Consider the following 17,836-nt stretch of genomic DNA (forward strand, 5'->3'; position numbering starts at 1 on the left):
TCTGCAAAAAAGCAGAGACCTAATTCTGCAGCCACCAAACTGGATCCCCTCAACGCCTTGACTGCGCCTAGAAATTCTGTCCATAAAAGTTATGAACAGAATCGGTGACAAAGGGCAGCCTTGGCGGAGTCCAACCCTCACTGGAAACGTGTCCGACTTACTGCCGGCAAGGCGGACAAAGCTCTGACACTAAACGTACAGGGAGCGGACTCCCACAATCAGACAGTCCGATACCCCATACACTCTGAGCACTCCCCACAGGACTTCCCGAAGGACACGGTCGATTGCCTTCTCCAAGTCCAGAAAATACACATGTAGACCAGTTGATCTGCCGTTTCTTTTCTTTTTCTCCTCTGTCCCACTGGAGGGGGTACGGTCCGGTGGCCATGGATGAGGTGCTGGCTGTCCTGAGTCGGGACCCAGGATGGACCGCTCGTCCAGAGCCGGGACCCAGGATGGACCGCTCGTCCAGAGCCGGGACCTAGGATGGACCGCTCGCCTGTGTATTGGCTGGGACATCTTTGCGCTGCTGATCCCCCTCCGCTTGGGGTGGTTTCTTGCTGGCTCCACTGTGGACGGGACTCTCTCTGCTGTGTTGGATCCACTCTGGACTGGACTCTCACGGTTGTGTTGGATCCACTATGGATTGAACTTTCACAGTATCATGTTGGACCCGCTCGACATTCATTGATTTCGGTTCCCCTAGAGGTGGGGGTTGCCCACATATGCGGTCCTCTCCAAGGTTTCTCATAGTCATCATTGTCACCGACATCCCACTGGGTGTGAGTCCCACTGGGTGTGAGTTTTCTTTGCCCTTATGTGGGCTCTACCGAGGATGTCGTTGTGGTTTGTATAATCGTTTGTGCAGCCCCTTTGAGACACTAGTGATTTAGGGCTATATAAATAATCATTGATTGATTGATTGATTGATTGATTGATTGATAGACTGGTTGGGCAAACTCCCATGCACCATCAAGGACCCTGCCAAGAGTACAGAGCTGGTCCACAGTTCCACGACCAGGACGAAAAACATGCTCACAACATGTCTTTCAAATGTAATTGTTCATTATTAAAAAGACACAGTTATACAGTCGATTTCCGAACACCTCTAGTTCCCAACTTTTCAGTTTGCAAACTTGCCTCTGTGTGCAAACCGTGTCTCTTTGTATAAATGTTTCATTTATTCATTGTGTGTACCGCCGGTAACCATTTTGTGCTTGCTGGTACTAAAAAAATATGTTTTTAATTGTGATGAGAACTGACTTTACTGGAAAATTATGCACTAATGTGAACTAATGTCACAGCGGGAAAAAAGACAACTTCTCGTCAGGGGGGTCTCTTCCAAGAGCGCACACACACACACACACACACGCACACACATCGAGCCCCTCCTCCGTGCCCCCAACCAATTCCTCTTGTGTATGCTCTTTTGCTGATGACAATGTACTTACTGTGAGGGGATTTTACATTTTTAAATGCTTCATTTAAAGTTGAATATTTGTAGCAATATTGTTGTCAAAGTTAATATTTTTTTTTGTAATTTCTGATTGTTTGTGAGGGCACCAAAGGTTTATCACCTCCTTGTTATGTTTGTTTGATGAAACACTTTATATGTTGTCATGGTGTACAAACCTTCACTAAAATGTGGACTTTTGTCGAGGCTGGAAACCATTATTCATATTTAGATTGTTTCTTATGGAGAAATTTGCTACACTATTAAAATTGTTCGATTTTCTATTCAAGAACCAATAAATAAATCGTAAATTTGGATACCGTTGTATATTAGATATTATACTAACACCTGTTTGCTTTGTCATCTATAGGTAGTTTTTTTTCCAAATTTTTTTTAGCATATTCTGATGGTTTTAGAGTCTTTAATGTACATAATGCATCAAAATGGCCCACATTTTTATTTTAATTTGAGAGTATGAAGCCCTTGGTGGAAAAGCTCATCTAAAGAAAATTTGACCTACGCCTATTCTGACAATGTCCACTGCAGAGGACTCTGGCTGTCAAAAGGATATTAAACTGTCGAGTACTGTTATGAACACACACATTTGGAACATAATGTAATGATGACAAAACAGATACAGCCCAGACTGACACAAAAAAACAAACAATTTGCGAACCTAAATTGATTTATTTAGGACAAAAATACAGTGAACAATGTATATAACATTGTGGTTAGCTTATTAATATTGTGCCAATTTGCTTTATAATTAAATTTACACACATTTTTATTTATAAGGAATAAAATATAATACATTTGAATATTTTAGAAGCATGTATTTTTTTAAATTACTGTCTATGAATATAGCTCTAAAATAAAAAAACATATATAATTAAAAACTACAATGTATGAAAAATATTGTACAAGCATGTCATTTTTTATTTACTGTCTATACAGAGACAGATCTAAAAAAAAATCAATAACTGTATTGATTACTTACCTAATACCTACATTAATTACTACTTTATCACAAATACCCCACAGGAAGTGACAATATTAATAATCATTGTTGGATTAATTTGTGCAAATAAAGCATTTCTATCTTTGCAAATACATTTTTTATAGACTCCTTAAAAGGGATCCCACACAGTGTCGCGTCTCCGAACATGTTTTTGATTATTGTAATGGGGAGCATTCGAGGCTAAATTCAATCTTTGGAAAGCCTGCAAGATGCGACCATTTGGACGGGAAGATTAGATTTCAAATCTTGGACATGTCCCCTTGGGCCCTGCATGGAGCAGCATGTACAGGACGGAGAAATGATCACCTTGCAATGCCACTCGCCACATCTTGAGCGGTCCAACGACGTCATCTTAGGAGTGCACTTCTCATAGCATTGCATCTTTGTGGTAAAAAGGGTTGAGGAATATAAATGGGGGATAATTCAATAACCTTTAATTAAATAGCAATTTTCAATGTAACTAATTTACTGTAGTTAGCCTGCCATCATAATACTAAATAGTAACTTCAATACAAAGGCAAGCCTAACTCTAATAAGTGTTGTTTTACATATTTAATTAATAATTTCCATTTTTATTTCCAACAATGAGTGCATTATTATTATATTTTTTTATCAGCTTTAAAAAACGGGATACCGTATTTCCTTGAATTGCCGCTGGGGTGCCAATTAATTTAAAACCTCTTCTCACTCCTGCGCTTACCAAAGGCATGCGGTAAAAGTGAGCATGCGCTAATTATTTTAAAACCTCTTCTCACTCCGGCACTTACCAAAGGAATGCAGTAAAAATTTGAGTGTGATGTAAGCTTGGACCTTAAATCCTACTGAATAGCTCTTAATCTTTTTCCCTTTATAGGATTTCAAATTACCGGTATTTAAATCAGCCTCCTCCATTTTGAAAATGATGACATCACTCGTGACGTCACGAGTTTGACCAGGCAGTAATACTAAGCATGCGCTAATTATTTTGCGAAGCGAGTTTAACCCTGCAGTAATTGAAGGCAGGCACATACTATATGCCCTGTGGCAATTCATGGAAATACGGTAATTATTATTTGTTTCGAGTTGTTTTTATCTTGTTGTTATTTTATTATGCATTATTTGGAAATATATTCTTATCATTTCTTAAAATCGTATCGTAAAGTTAAACAGCAATTTTTGAAGTAACTAATTTACCGTAGTTAACCTGCCATCATACTAATAATAATAATAATACATAGTAACTTTGATACAAAGGCAAGCCTAACCCTAATACGTTTTGCTTTCCATATTTAATTAATAATTTACATTTTTATTTCCAACAGTGCTTTATTGTTATTATTATTTTTTAATCAATTGTAAAAACTCTGAAAATGTTGATTTTTTTTTGTATTTATTTTTTTATGTTGTTGTTTTTTTAAAATGCATTGTCTGGAAATATATTCATATCAGTTACTAAAATCGTATCCTAAAATTAAATAGCAATTTTCAATGTAACTAATTTACCGTAGTTAGCCTGCCATCATAATAATAATAATAATAAATAGTAATTTTGATACGAAAGCAAGACTAACCCTAAAAAGTGTTGTTTTGCATATTTAATTAATAATTTCCATTTTTATTTCCAACAGCGCTTTATTGTTATTATTTTTTTAATCAATTTTAAAAAATCTGAAAATTTAGATTTTCTTTGTATTTATTTTTTTATGTTGTTGTTATTTTATTATGCATTATCTGGAAATATATACATATCATTTACTCCATTCATATCGTAAAATTAAATAGCATTTTTCAATGTAACTAAATTACCATAGTTACTCTGCCATAATAATAATAATAATAATAATAATAATAATAATAATAATAATAATAATGAATAGTAATTTCGATACAAAGGCAAACCTAACCCTAGTAAGTGAGGTTTTACATATTTGATTAATAATTTCCATTTTTATTTGCAACAATGAGTGCATTATTTTTATTTGTTTATCAGCTTTGAAAAATGTGAAAATGATGATTTGTTTATTTTTTTTTTTTTAAATGTTCTTGTTTTTTTATAACAAATTATTTGGAAATATATTCTTCCATCCATCCATTTTCTACTGCTTATTCCCTTTTGGGGTCGCTGGCGCCTATCTCAGCTACAATCGGGCGGAAGGCGGCGTACACCCTGGACAAGTCGCCACCTCATCACAGGGCCAACACAGACAACATTCACACTCACATTATGATTTACTAAAATCGTATTGTAAAATTAAATAGCAATTTTCAATGTAACTAATTTACCAGAGTTACCCTGCCATCACACTAATAATAATATTAAATGGTAATTTCGATACAAAGGCAAGCCTAACGCTAATAAGTGTTGCTTTAAATATTTGATTAATAATTTCCATTTTTATTTCCAACAATAAGTGCATTATTGTTTTTTATTTTTTTATTTTTTATCAGCTTTAAAAAATGTGAAAATCTTGTTGTTCCTGGTTCAATCCCCAGCTAGTACCAACCTCGTCACGTCCGTTGTGTCCTGAGCAAGACACTTCACCCTTGCTCCTGATGGGTGCTGGTTAGCGCCTTGCATGGCAACTCCCTCCATAAGTGTGTGAATGTGTGTGTGAATGGGTAAATGTGGAAGTAGTGTCAAAGCGCTTTGAGTACCTTGAAGGTAGAAAAGCGCTATACAAGTACAACCCATTTATCATTTATTTGGAAATATATTCTTGTCAGTTACTTAAATTGTATAGTCAAATTAAATAGTCATTTTCAATGTAACTGATTTACAGTAGTTACCCTGCCATCATACTAATAATAATAATAATAATAAATAGTAATTTTGATTCAAAGGCAAGCCTAATCCTAAGGAGTGTTGCTTTACATATTTAATGAATAATTTCCATCTTTATTTCCAACAATGAGTGCATTATTATTATTACTTTTTATCAAATTTAAAAAATGTGAAAATGTTGACCTTTTTCTTCTTTTTTTTTTAATGTTTTTTTTTAATAATACTTTATTTGGAAATATAATCTTATCATTTACTAAAATTGTATCGGAAAATTAAGTAGCAATTTTCAATGCAACTAATTTACCCTGCCATCATATTAATAATAATATTAATTACATATGTAAAGCAACACCTATTAGGGTTAGGCTTGCCTTTGTATCAAAATTACTATTTATTATTAGTAGTAGTCGAATGATGGCATGGTAACTACAGAAAATTAGTTACGTTGAAAATTGCTATTTAATTTTACGATATGATTCTAGTAAATGATAAGAATATATTTCCAAATATAGCATTATAAAAAAAAAAACATTTAAAAAAAACAAAAAAAAACAACAACAAATCATTATCACAATTTTTAAAGCTCATAAAAAAATATAATAATAATGATGCACTGTTGGAAATATAAATGGAAATTATTAATTAAATCTGTAAAAGCTTGCATTTGTATAGAAATGATTATTTATTAATTTCCATTTTTATTTCTAACAATTAGTGCATGTGAACATGTTGATTTTTTTTTTTTTTTTAATGTTGTTGTTTTATTATTTAAGTTTTCCTTGCCCTTATGTGGGCCTACCGAGGATGTCGTAGTGGTTTGTGCAGCCCTTTGAGACACTAGTGATTTAGGGCTATATAAGTAAACATTGATTGATTATGTATTATTTGGAAATATATTGTTATCATTTACTAAAATGGTATCGGAAAATTAAATAGCAATTTTCCATGTAACTAATTTACCCTGCCATCATATTAATAATAATATTAATTAAATATGTAAAGCAACACCTACTAGGGTTAGGCTTGCCTTTGTATCAAAATTACTATTTTTTATTTTTTTATTATTATTAATAGAATGATGGCATGGTAACTACGGAAAATTAGTTACGTTGAAAATTGCAATTTAATTTTACGATATGATTCTAGTAAATGATAACAATATATTTCCAAATAATACATTATATAAAAAAAAAACATTAAAACACAGAAACAAATCAACATTATCACACTTTTTAAAGCTCATAAAATAATATAATGATAATAATGCACTGTTGGAATTATAAATGGAAATTATTAATTAAATCTGTAAAAGCTTGCATTTGTATCGAAATTATTTATTAATTTCCATTTTTATTTCTAACAATTAGTGCATGTGAACATGTTGATTTGTTTCATTTTTTTTTCTTAAAATGTTGTTGTTTTATTATGCATTATTTGGAAATATATTGTTATCATTTACTAAAATTGTATCGCAAAATTAAATAGCAATTTTCCATGTAACTAATTTACCCTGCCATCATACTAATAATAATATTAATTAAATATGTAAAGCAACACCTACTAGGGTTAGGCTTGCCTTTGTATCAAAATTACTATTTTTTTATTTGTATTATTATTAGTAGAATGATGGCATGGTAACTACGGAAAATTAGTTACGTTGAAAATTGCTATTTAATTTTACGATATGATTCTAGTAATTGATAAGAATATATTTCCAAATAATACATTTTTTTTAAAAACCCAGAAACAAATCAACATTATCACATTTTTAAAGCTCATAAAAAAATATAATAATAATGCACTGTTAGATATGTAAATGTAAATTATTAATTACATTTGTAAAACAACACTTATTAGGGTTAGGCTTGCATTTGTATCGAAATTACTATTTATTAAGTTCCATTTTTATTTCCAACAATGAGTGCATTATTTTTTTAAATTTTTTTATCAGCTTTGAAAAATGTGAACATGTTGATTTTTTTCTTCTTTTTTTTTTAATGTTTTTTTTTTATAATAATTAATTTCGAAATATAATCTTATCATTTACTAAAATTGTATCGGCAAATTAAGTAGCAATTTTCAATGCAACTAATTTACCCTGCCATCATATTAATAATAATATTAATTAAATATGTAAAGCGACACCTATTAGGGTTAGGCTTGCCTTTGTATCAAAATTAAAGTTTTTTATTATTATTAGTAGTAGTATGATGGCATGGTAACTATGGAAAATTAGTTACATTGAAAATTGCTAATTAATTTTACGATATGATTCTAGTAAATGATAAGAATATATTTCCAAATAATACATTATTAAAAAAAAACAGAAACAAATCAACATTATCACATTTTTTAAAGCTCATAAAAAATATAATAATAATGCACTGTTAGATATGTAAATGGAAATTATTAATTACAGTTGTAAAACAACACTTATTAGGGTTAGGCTTGCATTTGTATCAAAATTACTATTTATTAATTTCCAACAATGAGTGCATTATTTTTTTTATGTTTTTTATCAGCTTTTTTAATGTTGTTGTTATTTTATGATGCATTATTTGGAAATATATTCTTATCATTTACTAAAATCGTACAAGTTTTTGATAGGAAAAGTGAAAAGTGGTCACATGTTTGTGCTCCAAGGTTGTTCGGATGCTTCGCCTTTCCTGTCCCTGTTTGCCTGACGTGCACGTCTCTGTGTGTGTGTGTGTGTGTGTGTGTGTGTGTGCGCCTATCTGCAGGGCAGCTGTGTCCCCAATATGTAGGGACCTGACCCAGCTGTCACTTAGCACACTGTGCGAGGTCACGCTGAAAGCACGGAAATGTATGTTCATGTCTCAGCAGGAGCTGCCAGGGAATTGTCAGTAGTTAATACAAACAAATGAGAGTCTCTGCAAGCGCGCGTCTCAACCTTCGTTTCACGTCGGCTGAAATAACTTTACATACAATTTGCACCCCTGAGTGATGCAAAGTTGCAGGCAAAATCCCGCAGACTTTCTTTGAAGAACGACAAAATGTTTACATTTTACATGCAAATCCTCATTTATATAAAAATGTTGCGAATTCACGTCATGGAAATTGGAGCTTTTTTGTTGCTCGTCATGCATTTCTTCATATTGTGCAAATGCTGCTTAAACAGCGCCTGGTCTATCAGTCGTGCCCCCTTCGGTCCACGGCGCACATGCAGTGCTGCGGGGTTAAACATAATGCGGATGAGCCCTTTAAAGTAAATATGATCTGAAAGGCTGGCAAAGGCGAGGGGACGCAGCTGTCGGCGAAGCATGTCTTTTTTAAGGGCTGCCCCTAATGATTGCAGACAGTTGGCGGTTACGTAAGCGTTCACTTTTAGGCCACCGGGCTGTACGCTGTGCCCAGCCCTCCTAGAACCCTGGCACCCATGCACGGCGGGAACGGGGCGAGGGGAGGTGTGGGGGCGGCTGAGGCCTCCAGAGGCTGGGGGGTTGTTGGCAAAGAACCGAGCGGAGGAAGCAAGGAATGCGTCAACACGTATAGAAGGTTGAACTGAGAGATGGACTGGCATGGGAGAAAAGGCCATGCCTGGAAAGGAAAGAATACACTATATTGCCAAAAGTATTTGGCCACCCATTCAAATGATCAGAATTATGGTGCGGGGTTGTTTCTGGCCCCTTAGTTCCAGTGAAAGGAACTTTGAATGCTCCAGGACACCAAAACATTTTGGACAATTCCGTGCACTCAACCTTGAGGGAACAGTTGAACCTTGTCCAACATGACAAGGTCCAAAAAGACATGGATGACAGAGTCTGGTGTGGATGAACTTGACTGGCCTGCACAGAGTCCTGACCTGAACCCGATATAACACATTTGGGATGAATTAGAACAGAGACTGAGAGCCAGGCCTTCTCGACCAACATTAGTGTGTGATATCATCATTTCACTTGTGGTCGAATCGTCGATAATTCCTATAAACACACTCCAAAACCTTGTGGACAGCCTTCGCAGAAGAGTTGAAGCTGTAATAGCTGCAAAACGTGCCCCGACATCATATTAAAGACTCTGGGTTAGGAATGGGATGGCACTTTTAGTTCATATGTGAATCAAGGCAGGTGGCCAAATACTTTTGGCAATACAGTGTAGTAACACTTCCCAGCAGACACAAGACATTAACACGTTGAGAACTTGTTGAATTAGGTCCTGATGTTGAGCAGCTCAAACCTAACGTTGAAACAACATGATTTTTGACGACGTTTAATAAATTTTGGGGTCTGGCGATGATTTGACCATGGAATACATGAAAGACTGTGGTGTGGATTAACTTGACTGGCCTGCACAGAGTCCTGACCTGAACCTGATAGAACACATTTGGGATGAACTACAATGGAGAATGAGAGCCAGGCCTTCTCGACCAACATCAGTGTGTGACCTTACCAATGCGCTTGTCGAAGAATGGTTGAAAATTCCTATAAACACACTCCAAACCCTTGTGGACAGCCTTCCCAGAAGAGTTAAAGCTGTGATGTTGAGCAACTCAAACTTAACGTTGAAACAACATGATTTTTGACGACGTTTAATCAATTTTGGGGTCTGGCGTTGATTTGACCATTGAATGGATGACAGAGTGTGGTGTGGATGGACTTGACTGGCCTGCACAGAGTCCTGACCTGAACCCGGTAAAACACCTTTGGGATGAACTAGAACGGAGACTGAGAGCCAGGCCTTCTCGACCAACATCAGTGTGTGACCTCACCAATGCGCTTGCGGAAGAATGGTTGAAATTTCCAATAAACACTCCAAAACCTTGTGGAGAGCCTTCCCAGAAGAGTTGAAGCTGTAATAGCTGCAAAAGGTGCACCGACATCATATTGGACACTATGGGTTAGGAATGGGATGGCACTTTTAGTTCATATGTGAGTCAAGGCAGGTGGCCAAATACTTTTTGGCAATATAGTGTAGTAACACTTCCCAGCAGACACAAGACATTAAAACGTTGAGAACTTGTTGAATTAGGTCCTGATGTTGAGCAGCTCAAACCTAAAGTTGAAACAACATGATTTTTGACGACATTTAATCAATTTTGGGGTCTGGCGTTGATTTGACCATGGAATAGATGAAAGACTGTGGTGTAGATGAACTTGACTGGCCTGCACAGAGTCCTGACCTGAACCCGATAGAACACATTTGGGATGAACTACCATGGAGAATGAGAGCCAGGCCTTCTCGACCAACATCAATGTGTGACCTCACCAATGCGCTTGTGGAAGAATGGTTGAAAATTCCTATAAACACACTCCAAAACCTTGTGGACAGCCTTCCCAGAAGAGTTAAAGCTGTGATGTTGAGCAACTCAAACTTAACATTGAAACACAATGATTTTTGACGACGTTTAATCAATTTTGGGGTCTGGCGTTGATTTGACCATTGAATGGATGACAGAGTGTGGTGTGGATGAACTTGACTGGCCTGCACAGAGTCCTGACCTGAACCCGACAGAACACATTTGGGATGAACTACCATGGAGAATGAGAGCCAGGCCTTCTCGACCAACAATAGTGTGTGACCTCACCAATGCGTTTGTGGAAGAATGGTTGAAAATTCCGATAAACAAACTCCAAAACCTTGTGGACAGCCTTCCCAGAAGAGTTGAAGCTGTGATGTTGAGCAAGTAAAATTAAACATTGAAACAAAATGATTTTTGACGACGTTTAATCAATTTTGGGGTCTGGCATTGATTTGACCATTGAATGGATGACAGAGTTTTGTGTGGATGAACTTGACTGGCTTGCACAGAGTCCTGACCTGAACCTGATAGAACACATTTGGGATGAACTAGAATGGAGAATGAGAGCCAGGCCTTCTCGACCAACATCAATGTGTGACCTCACCAATGCGCTTGTGGAAGAATGGTTGAAAATTCCTATAAACACACTCCAAAACCTTGTGGACAGCCTTCCCAGAAGAGTGGAAGCTGTAATAGCTGCAAAAGGTGCACCAACATCATATTGAACACCAAGGGTTAGGAATGGGATGGCACTTCAAGTTCATATGTGACGGCATCTGACCAGAATGTGACAGCATTTCATAATTGTGTCGGTCCACCGGATAAAAAAACTCTGATAGCAATACTGTTAGTCCAGAATCTTCACGGTGCTCATTGACTGACCTAATTAGTAACCAGCACCAAAACAATACCGGTATTCGGTATACCTAGTTATCGGAGCTATTTTTTAAATGTTATCCTATTTATCGGTGTGATGTTGAAGTTCTTCACACCACTAATGGAACTTATAACAGTATGACCCAAAACCGGGACATGTGACAGAACAATATTATTAAAATATTAATATGCACTCAACAAGACCACACCTTCTTGTTCCCTCCCCTATGTGCCCGTAGGGTGAGTCGTTATTATATTTCAATTGTATTTACATTTATTATGTGGTAGTTAACTTCTCTTGCCACTTGTGTTCCGCCATCCCTATCTTTCATTTCTAGTGACATCCTTGGGCAAGATTATCAAATAAGCCCTCAACATTTCAGAATCACTTTCATATAATGACACACTTTAAAAGCCACGGCATGATTGCGTTGCGTTGTATTACTTGACTTTATAATACAGTCAAGTGCCTGTCAGCTTAAATGCACATTAAGTAGAGCAGATACAACAGTTAAAGCGACAGAACAGGTTTAATTAGCTTTTTGCTGCAGGGCTCCGGTTGGCTTTTAAGACGCTGCAGTAAATGCAAATAAACATCTGTAAACAAGCATTTATTAAACAACACATACATGGTAAGAAGTTAAAGAGGCCAAAATGATGAATGCCAAACACTGTGACGCATCTCTTCAAATAAAATACAAACACCGTTTCCATATGAGTTGGGAAATTGTGTTAGATGTAAATATAAACGGAATACAATGATTTGCAAATCCCTTTCAACCCATATTCAGTTGAATGCACTACATAGACAAGATATTTGATGTTCAAGCTCATTAACTTGATATTTTTTTGGCAAAAAATAGTTAACTTAGAATTTCATGGCTGCAACATGTGCCAAAGTAGTTGGGAAAGAGCATGTTCACCACTGTGTTACATCACCTTCTCTTTTAACAACACTCAATAAACGTTCGGGAACTGCGAAAACTAATTGTTGAAGCTTTGAAAGTGGAATTCTTTCCCATTCTTGTTTAATGTAGAGCTTCAGTCGTTTAAAAGTCCGGGGTCTCCGCTGTCGTATTTTACGCTTCATAATGCGCCACACATTTTCGATGGGAGACAGGTCTGGACTGCAGGCGGGCCAGGAAATAACCTGCACTCTTTTTTTACGAAGCCACGCTGTTGTAACACGTGCTGAATGCGGCTTCGCATTGTCTTGTTGAAATAAGCAGGGGCGTCCATGAAAAGATGGCAGCATATGTTGTTCCAAAACCTGTATGTACATTTCAGCATTAATGGTGACTTCCCAGATGTGCAAGTTACTCATGTCTTGGGCACTAATACACCCCCATACCATCACAGATGCTGGCTTTTGAACTTTGCGTCGATAACAGTCTGGATGGTTCGCTTCCCCTGTCGAATATTCCAAAAACAATTTGAAATGTGGACTCGTCAGACCACAGAACAGTTTTCCACTTTGCATCAGTCCATCTAAGATAATCTCGGGCCCAGAGAAGCCGGCGGCGTTTCTGGATGTTGTTGATAAATGGCTTTCACTTTGCATAATAGAGCTTTAACTTGCACTTACAGATGTAGCAATGAACTGTATTTAGTGACAGTGGTTTACTGAAGTGTTCCTGAGCCCATGTGGTGATATCCTTTAGAGATTGATGTCGGTTTTTGATACAGTGCCGTCTGAGGGATTGAAGGTCACGGTCATTCAATGTTGGTTTCCGTTTATATTTACATCTAACACAAGTTCCCAACTAATATTTAAACAGGGTTTGTACGTATTTGTGTATGTCACAGCACGAAACATGAATATACTTTTGTGCACATATTGGATTGACTCATCTGTGGTGTGTTTATTACACTGCAAAAAGTCAGTGTTAAAAAACAAGAAAAAAAAAATACAAAAGTGAGCGGTATTTTACTTGAACTAAGCAAAATTATCTGCCAACAGTACAGGAAAATTTGGCTTGTCAAGAAGTTCGAAAACAAGTAAAATTGGCTAACCTCAATGAACCCCGAAATATCTTAAAATAAGTATATTCTCACTAATTACTAAAAATGCATTTTCCCATCCATAACATGACATCATCGCGCCAAGTGAGGAATATATTTGTGCATGAACTATTTCTGTTTAAAATAGTTTGAAATGTCACATGTTAAATGTTTAAATATTAACTGTCAGTTTACTGTACTGTGTCAACTGTACTTACCTACTTTTTACCCTCATTTACCTATACTTACCTACGTTTTACCTTCTTTTATCAATATTTACCAACCTTATACCTTTTTTTTAACCTACGTTCACCTACTTTTTTACCTTTTATCAATGTTTACCTACTTTTTACCTTCTTTTATCAATATTTTCCAACCGTATTGTGTGAAGTGTGAAGTGAATTATATTTATATAGTGCTTTTCTCTAGTGACTCAAAGCGCTTTACATAGTGAAACCCAATATCTAAGTTACATTTAAACCAGTGTGGGTGGCACTGGGAGCAGGTGGGTAAAGTGTCTTGCCCAAGGACACAACGGCAGTGACTAGGATGGCGGAAGCGGGAGTCGAACCTGCAACCCTCAAGTTGCTGGCACGGCTACTCTACCAACCGAGCTATACCTTTTTTTACCTACGTTTACCCACTTTTTTACCTTTTATCAATGTTTACCTACTTTTTTACCTTTTATCAATGTTTACCTACTTTTTACCTTTTTTTATCAATATTTTCCAACCGTATACCTTTTTTCTAACCTACGGTTACCTACTTTTTTTTCACCTTTTGTGAATTTTTACCTACTTTTTATCTTCATTTACCTATACTTACCTACTTCATCTGTTTTAATTAGGAGACACAACTGTGTCAAAGTCATAATCTTTTATTTATTGCTTGAAATAAGAATGTTTTGAAAAAGTAGTTGTATACTTGACTGTTAATGACACAGCTTTGCAACAGTTGATATTCTACTTTCAAGCATGTTTTACCTCAAAATGTCATCAAATCTCAGCAACAAACTGTATTATCTTACTGAGATCATTTAGGACTAAAACACTTAAAACAAGTAAAACACTCTAACATAAAATCTGCTTAGTGAGAAGAATCCTCTTATCGGACAGAAAAGAAGCAAATATCACCCTTATTTGAGATATTTAATCTTACTTAGATTTCAGTTTTTGCAGTGTAATATAGGGTTTGTGGAAAAATAGGTATTACCTCATGAGGCAATGTTCGGTGCATTATTAGCAACATGCTATCCATAATATGGTTTTTGGTATGTCTTTACAGCTTGGTCCCAACACCTGTTTCCCATTTACTGCATGGGAGCTTTGGTACACTTCTCTCTCACACCAACACACACACTTACATACATTTTGTTCTCTATTCATCAAAAAAAGTAAGAGTTCAATCTATCAGAAGCGTGCATTGTAGTCTTTTAACGATACCAATATTTTGGTACCGGTACTAAACACCAAAAAACTCCTAATAAGTCACAGGGTGAGCTATATTGATGCATGCTTGGTTATGATTTGAATTCATATCCAACAATTGCAACAACTACTTTTACTGTCAATATCAATCAATCAATCAATGTTTACTTATATAGCCCTAAATCACTAGTGTCTCAAAGGGCTGCACAAACCACCACGACATCCTCGGTAGGCCCACATAAGGGCAAGGAAAACTCACACCCAGTGGGACATCGGTGACAATAATGACCCAGTGGGACGTCGGTGACAATGATGACTATGAGAACCTTGGAGAGGAGGAAAGCAATGGATGTCGAGCGGGTCTAACATGATACTGTGAAAAGTTCAGTCCATAGTGGATCCAACACAGTCGCGAGAGTCCAGTCCAAAGCGGATCCAACACAGCAGCGAGAGTCCCGTTCACAGCGGAGCCAGCAGGAAACCATCCCAAGCGGAGGCGGATCAGCAGCGCAGAGATGTCCCCAGCCGATACACAGGCAAGCAGTACATGGCCACCAGATCGGACCGGACCCCCTCCACAAGGGAGAGTGGGACATAGAAGAAAAAGAAAAGAAACGGCAGATCAACTGGTCTAAAAAGGGAGTCTATTTAAAGGCTAGAGTATACAAATGAGTTTTAAGGTGAGACTTAAATGCTTCTACTGAGGTGGCATCTCGAACTGGGCATTCCAGAGTACTGGAGCCCGAACGGAAAACGCTCTATAGCCCGCAGACTTTTTTTGGGCTTTGGGAATCACTATTAAGCCGGTGTCCTTTGAACGCAGATTTCTTGCCGGGACATATGGTGCAATACAATCGGCAAGATAGGATGGAGCTAGACCGTGTAGTATTTTATACGTAAGTAGTAAACCTTAAAGTCACATCTTAAGTGCACAGGAAGCCAGTGCAGGTGAGCCAGTACAGGCGTAATATCAACTACCAATTTTAAATTTTTAATGTTTTCTGCTTGTGGTGTGCCTTCGCATTTTTTTCAATGAAAAAAAATGTGCTTTGGCTCCAAAAAGGTTAAACAACACTGACTTAGAATATGTTACCAAAAACTTTCCAAATAGTTATTTTATAAGACACTTTTAGGAAACTGCACTGCAAAAACTGAAATCTAAGTAAGATTAGATATCTCAAATAAGGGTAATATTTGCTTATTTTCTGTCTAATAAGATAATTTATCTCACTAAGCAGATTTTATGTTAGAGTGTTTTACTTGTTTTAAGGGTTTTGGTCCTAAATTATCTCTGCAAGATATTACAACTTGTTGCAGAGATTTGATGACCTATATTGAGTAAAACATGCTTGAAACTAGAATATCAACTGTTGCAAAGCTGTGTCATCAACACTCACAAATATAAAACTTTTTTTTTTAAAGAAAACATTTTATTATTTCAAGCATGAAATAAAAAATCAGGACTTGCACACAATTCCATCCATCCATCCATTTTTTACCGCTTATTCCCTTTGGGGTCACGGGGGGCGCTGGTGCCTATCTCAGCTACAATCGGGCGGAAGGCGGTTTACACCCTGGACAAGTCAGGACTTAGACACAATTGTGTCTCATAATTAAAACAGATGGCAGCCAAATGGACTTTGCTGGTTTATTTTCAATTAAACAATAGAAAATACGTACTCGTATAGTAGTACAGTTTTTACAGTACAGTAAACTCACAGTAAATATTTAAACTTTTAAGATGTGACATTTCTAACAATTTTTAACAGAAATAGTGCATGCACATTCAGGTATTTTCTTCAAAATTACAATTTTGGCCGGGCTGTATGTAGGCGCACTAATTGACTGAAAAACTTGGAGCGATGATGTCATGTTGTCGATGGAAAAATGCATTTTTAGTCCATATGATTTGCCTGAGCGGCTAGGAGACCCCCAGAGTAACAAGCGGTTGCCTTGTTGCCTTTCCAGCATGGCTCGGTTGGTAGAGTTGCAGGTTGCAGGTTGTTTCCCATTTCCGCCATCCTAGTCACTGCCGTTGTGTCCTTGGGCAAGACACTTTACCCACTTGCTCCCAGTGCCACCCACACTGGTTTAAATGTAACTTACGTAGATATTGGGTTTCACTATGTAAAGCGCTTTGAGTCACTTGAAAAAAGCGCTATATAAATTCACTTGACTTCACTTCACTTCCATTGAGATCAATAAATTAGTTTTTAGTATAAGTTTGCTGGTTGCAAGAAATGTAAGGCTGAGCGCACATCATTATGTCAAGATAACATTTACTTAATTTATGAATATTTTTCAACATATTGAGCAAAAAGTTATATATTTTTTTTCTATCAAGAAAAGTGCACTTGTTATTAGTGAGATTATACCTATTTTAAGGTATTTTTGGGCTCATGGAGGTTAGTCAATTTTACTTGTTTTGGAAAGTCTTCTATTGGCAGATAATTTTGCTTAATTCAAGTAAAATACCCCTTTTTGTTGTTGTTTTTGTACACTGACTTTTTGCACTGGTTTTTGTTTGGCTGACCGACCTTTAAGACAATGCTCGGTACGCAACTTAATCTTGTTGCTACGAACGTTAAAATCAATCAAATTTTACGAATTCAATCATAGATCAATTTTCCGTTGCAATTCTTCTATTACGCCTGTGTGGCATCGTAGTACTGGGTTCGATTCCCTCGAGGATGCGTCAAAATTGAACACAGCAAAGGTAAGTTTTAACAGAGTTATTCTACAAAAAGGATCTAAGAAACAAAACACTGGATCTTACAAAAGGAAACCAAAGGTGATACAAAATGCAAACTAAACTGACCCGTAGGCACAAAAGAGAAAACAAAACATTCAGCATGAGAACTGGAATGAACAATGGCTAGCGTGAAAAGCTTTGCGAGAATATACATACATGAAAGTATTGCAGGTGTAACTCGTTGCATAAAAATCAATTATGAACCCAGGCTGAACAAACAAAAGAGGACGGCTTATAAAGTGACGGTGATTATCCGTAGCAGGTGTGCGGGACCGTGAGTAGCAGGTGAAT

Source organism: Nerophis ophidion, linkage group LG22 (assembly GCF_033978795.1).
Source record: "Nerophis ophidion isolate RoL-2023_Sa linkage group LG22, RoL_Noph_v1.0, whole genome shotgun sequence".
Taxonomy (NCBI): domain Eukaryota; kingdom Metazoa; phylum Chordata; class Actinopteri; order Syngnathiformes; family Syngnathidae; genus Nerophis; species Nerophis ophidion.